The sequence below is a fragment of the Cephus cinctus genome, unplaced genomic scaffold (genome assembly GCF_000341935.2).
Source record: "Cephus cinctus unplaced genomic scaffold, Ccin1 Ccin1_scaffold0168, whole genome shotgun sequence".
NCBI lineage: Eukaryota > Metazoa > Arthropoda > Insecta > Hymenoptera > Cephidae > Cephus > Cephus cinctus.
This window is the reverse complement of record NW_014332892.1, coordinates 692418-698377: the sequence shown is the minus strand read 5'-3', so window position 1 is coordinate 698377 and position 5960 is coordinate 692418.

Genomic DNA, 5960 nt, shown 5'->3' with positions numbered 1-5960 from the left:
ATAACGGCCGGCATAGGAACCTCACAATGGGGAAGCCCCGTTGTGAAAGTTTCGTTTTGGAGCATGAACTATGTGAAAATAGTCAGAACACCGACGAAGAAAGGTATATAACAAGTTTCGATAATCAAGATGGCGACCAACGGTCTACCAACTCCTTTATTATAATCCAGTCTCTATATCATTGCGGATATGGTCAAAGACGTTCGAGCGGCTACGGATAACGTACCTTTAATTATTTTCAAAGGAATTCACGCAACCATGACATTTGAATTTAATTTACGACTTGTCAATGGGTCGACGTTAACTTTGAAGCATCTGTAGAATTTTTTTAAACTCGCCACCGTATCTTAAGGATTTTGCGCAATATGATGTAAATTTTAATTTTATCATATACGGAATATCTGAAATAGTTTTTTTTATTTTTTTACATATACTACTGTATTCTTACCGTTACTCCGTACGTCCGTGGGTACGATCGTAAATGTTCACTGCACTGTGCATATGCATATGCACCATGCAGTGGGTATCGTTAATTGCATCTTGTAAGTAAACTGTCCACCGTGCCTATATACTCTTGGGTACCTTTTGCGTTTGACAATTTAAGGTGAAAAAAAAAAAAACTATTTTCATCTTGACGGCCATTGTTATTTTTGGGAACCTCAAAGTATTGCCTACAGGACACGCAAGGGAACTGACGAACGGTAGTTCGCGAAACGGGAACGTTGCAAAAAACAGGATGAAATTGGATCCGGAAGGAGTGGCACGAAACACGCTCGCCGGAGGACGCCCGGAGGAAGAGCAAAGGGCGAAATGCTTTCTCCGGCCGAGGTATCGCGGATGCAATTTCGCGTAGGAAGTCGGGTGAGTTAGGATTTAGACAGGGGAAAGAAAAAAAAAAAAAATTGTAGAGGAAAAGAAAAAAAAAAGTAAAAAAATATCAGTGCCAAATTTAATATTCAGTCTATCACGCTCCTGGCGTTTTGCCCCCATTATCATAATTATATTTAAAGTGAAATATACATGTATATATTGACTCTGGGTTTAATGATGATAAACGACATTAGGTTACGAGCCAACGCTAACGACAAGGAGCATTTAATAAAGGGTGGGTTTTATTGACTTTAAAAAAATTAATTTATCAACCTTAACCATAAACTTTTCAAAAATTTGTTAATAATTTGTAAAAAACGAAATATCCCAATTTCAAAAATAATTCGCCAAAATACATTCTCCAGAACGTTCATACGACAAGAACCGACGAGAAAAAATTCGTAATTTTTGAGAAAAAAAATTTCGAAATTATGCTTACGCAACGTAATAATGCAATTGACTCGAATAATTTTACTCGCGCCACCCTGTATATACGTTCGCGTAAATCTATTAATAAACGGACTAACGATAAGTTTGTTAAACATTGTAACACGCCTATAGAAACGTACAAACCGCATTTCTACAGCTCCATTAAGAGAGCAACCTTTGGCCTTTCAATACCAAATCATGTCTAGGCAATCGCGACAGGTCCGTGCACTTGGACTTGGAATGAACAATAAGCAAATCAAGCGTAAAGCTTATAAAAGCAATCAGAGGTACAAACAACGGACACCATTTCCTTCGATAATTCATAGGCAGATCTCGTAAAGATTGTCTGCACGTGTTACTTGAATTAAAAATAAAATTTTTCCCGCAAACGAAATTCAGACACAACGAAGCAATTGAGATCTCCAATTCTCCATTACTCCATTTTCAAATTTTCAACTTTGACGTGTTTTCGACCATAACGGTTAAACTAAAAATTTTAAACGTAAACTCTGCCTCTGGTTTCAGGCCCCCGATATGGCAATTTGCGAGTTCGCCCGTGTCTCGTCCCGGCACGTGATGCACTCGTAGACAGCAATATATAAATTGAGACCAACGAATACCACAGTGTCCCGTGACGAACAATCAATTATACGTGACCAGAAACTATGGCTACACCCAGCATGCCGGAATACGAGGAATCGTATAGGCCACCGAAGGAGCGGCTCTCTCATAAGTCGATCTCTTAAGTAGGTCTCGAGAGCGCTGAAAATAAAGTAAAAAGGGCGGCTTGTCGAAAGAAAAGGTAAAAATCGCGGAAAAGCAATGCCGGCTGGTAAAAGGAAGCGACCCGTCTTTATGCATACCTATATGTCTATTATGCACAGATGGGAACTCTTGGGCGCATCTTCATCGGACCGTGACCAATAACTAATGCAATCACCCCGAGGTTAACACACGCTCATTACCTATATGCACTTGCTTGCATCTGGAGCTATGTACATTTGTATATTATAATACCAATCTTACACCGGGTATATATAACGACAGGTGTAAACCATGAAGACGCCTTTCTAAATGTCGGTGAATTCAATGAATATCGTTAACTTTGTACGTATAAATCTTTCTTTGTAAATTATCTATCATTTATACGACTGCCAATGATGAATACCATTTATATATATATATATATATATATAGATTACAAAAAAATAAATATATATATATACGTACGTGCCTTGTATCAATGACCAGCTGCAACAAGCCTTGATGTTTCTCAAGTCTCATTTTCGAAATAACAGCACGTGCGCGCCCCGCTTGCTCGTCCTGCAAGTTTACAACCAGCTACAGGACGAGAACGAAGAATAATTCCGATCCTGATATCGCTAATGACTTTGATAGCGAAATTACGTCTTTATAGTTTTCGCGAAGCAAACATAATGGGAAACTATATGATAATTACGGTGGTCGTAACTATGCTGATTTTCTTATACGTCCATTTTTCCACGTAACTACGTATATACACGTACTATACCTATTTTGTTCATATAATATATCTATATTATATACCTAGAATATACATAGCTAGGGACGATCAGCAAAACGGCTAGACGAGGCTTGTATTTCTTCGTTGAACCATACCAGACATTCGATCCTTTGTGCTTGCTCAGCCACGCCTGAGAATCGAACAGTTATACACTGTATAACAATAATAACGATAAAGTATTTCCAAGTGGCCAAGATCGCCTCTGTACTTGTTATAATAGTCGCCACGTCGTCATAGCGCCTAGGATATACTTTTGTCTAGTTTAATCGTGAGCTTATAATGCCATGAGTAGGTGTCTATGGAATACGATGTACTTCGAGGTTAGGTTATAGGTATACCATATCGCAACGACAACAGGTCTATTGTCACGGAGCGTCATCAAGCATGAAACGGCGGGAACAATGGAATGCCCAGAGTCAAAAATAAGAAGCATTAGTGTACACGGACGCGATAGTACATTTTTCTTGTCACACTTTAGTGATCGGTTATACTTTTTAATGGAGCCCTATAACTATATCTATCGGTTTCTGCACTTTCGTATACGAGGTATATATACGTCTGTACAGAGTTCGTGGGTTTGAACGGCGAAACAATAGCGCCGTCGGTAACGTTACCGGGATGGCTATGGTAACAATCTAGTTACACCCGTATTCGGAATTATCCCTAGATTTTATAAGGAGCCGACAAGCAAAATAAGTGTACCGCTCGAACGAGCTGCCGTACCGAAATGCCAAATAGGCCTTTGTAGGTTATGTATAACCTAGGGGAAGTCATGCCCGGTACGAAAGACACGGAGAAGACGTGTTATGGACTTTCAACAAATTCCCTAATCAAGAGAGACAGCACCGTGAAATTTCATGTATCGTAGACGTCGGCAAGGATGATAGATCGTACCTGGCAAATGCGAGTGAAATTGTGTTTCTAGCGTTTACGAGAGTTCGTAACGGTGCGAATAGTTTGAGATTATTACCGTACGGCTGGATTACGATTAAGAACGATTAATGGATGGTAGGACATGAATTGATTAGGTTTGCCAGACCTGACGGGGGGTTGGATTTTGGTTCGAACTTAATATTTAGTGGTCTGAAATTCACGACTCGGCTAATGATCGTTGATGACGCGTATGACCCTTGCTAGGAGCGTTACCTTTTAGCCCGCGAAATTTGAATTCTCATATTCTCTACGTGGCAGGATATCGATCCATGATGCCTTTTGGCATCGATAAATTTTTATATGGGATCTGGTACTGTGCGAATAATTTTCTTATTTAGCCCATCCTATGTAAATGGAGATGTAAAGTGATCTGTTCGACGAGCTCGGTCCAGCGACAAGATATTTCATTACCTTCTGCTTATTCTAGTTGCTTTCATATTAACTTCGTTATTGCTTCGGAGGACGTGCTCCGGGCTGTCCTTCTCTTGGTATCACGCATCATGATTACTCTGTGATGATAGTCAATGACTCCGATTGGACCTTTCTAGTGCTGCGTGGAAAGGAGACAAAAAAAGAATTTCTTGAAAATTATCTCGCAATCTTATCGCATATGTAAGTATAATATAATGCATTAATGTTCCGCGTGCTGATGCGTCGAGGCTTTCGCCAGTCTCCTTCCAACGAAAATATGGATTTCAATATTTTTATCCAGCTTCCAACCCGCAGGAAACGTCCGATAACACTGTGGACGATCGGGACATCCACACCGAGCAAGATCAGAGAGATCAGATCGGCCGAAAAAGTCATCTTGTAATCACTGGAAATTACGTCCTCGTGACTCCACTAACCGGTAGGGATCTAGAGCCTGGTCGTATGTGGGATAGCTGGGAGTTTTTAAGGTAGGTCAGGAAAATTTGAAAGTGATAGGCCTTCTTGTCTAGAGTCCTCAGTCGTTTAACGAACACTAACCTGGCGGTATAGTATATTTATCTAACAGCGTACGTTAGATACGTACAGGCCCGAATACACGGACGTGAGTCTAGACTGGTTTCATATTTCTAATTTAACGATCTACGCATAATTCATGGACAATCTCACTTCTCAAGATCTTGGGCCAGGTTAAAAAAAGTCGTGTAACGTCTATCTTTAGTTTGTTGGGTGCCTTTTTTTTTTAGTATTCTCTTCTCCGTTTGGTCATTCGTTTTAGATCACTTTTCCTGTTCGGTCTACGATGCGCTTTTACTTTGGAAAAAAAAAGCTAATGGTCCGTTTCCGTGATCGAACGTGATCGAACGCATGGCAATACACGTTATATCTATATATACACCCGTACTGCAGTGACTCCTTGAACTCGGTCATCCCGAAGCTGGTTTTCTGGAATTCTATGAATTTGTTCTTGGGCAGAGGACAAAAAAGGTACGTGAAACCAAGAGAGAAGGGAGAAGGTCGGGTGAAAATAGGTTTACCGTATACGTGGCTATGTAGAATTTTACGATTCCGGATAAGTTTATGGATATATATGCAGGATGGCTTAAGAAGGGGAATCTCGAATTTACGAACCCGAGTATGTGGTAGCTCTTCTTTATGCGAGATAAAAGGTCGATGCCAACGAGTCATTAAACGATGCCTGTAAAATCGAGCCTCGATTTATACGCCCTTAAGAGACTCGCCCGATACGTCCGAGAGAAGATCGTTCCCAATTATCATTATAGTGGTTTTCATAAAATTGTTATTATTAGTCCTCGGAGCGATATGGATCTTGTAAAATTCACGATTAAGTTTCTTCGCTACTTTCTACACATCCGTCCACAATGATGCCGCGAGGTGGATCAGTGTGACGTCTTATCGAATTATCTGTTATATGGCGTCCTACATAAAGGAACCCAATCACTTCTAATTAATGAATTTTATATAAACTTTAACGACCTCCACTAGTTTCTAACGACAAATCTTCTCGTTTCATCTTTACCAATGATCCGGGTGTACCGGAGAAAAAAAAAATTTCCCCAAAATCACGGTTCATCGTTTCTGCAATTTTTCTATAAAAAGACACCGTTTCGTTATTACCCTATAAATGTACGCGGAGACGAATTACCAGTTTCTACAATTTTTTTTACGACTTACCAGTAGATCCGGTAATGTCGAAATCGATGGTCTTAATAATTTTGTAAAAAAAAAAAAATTC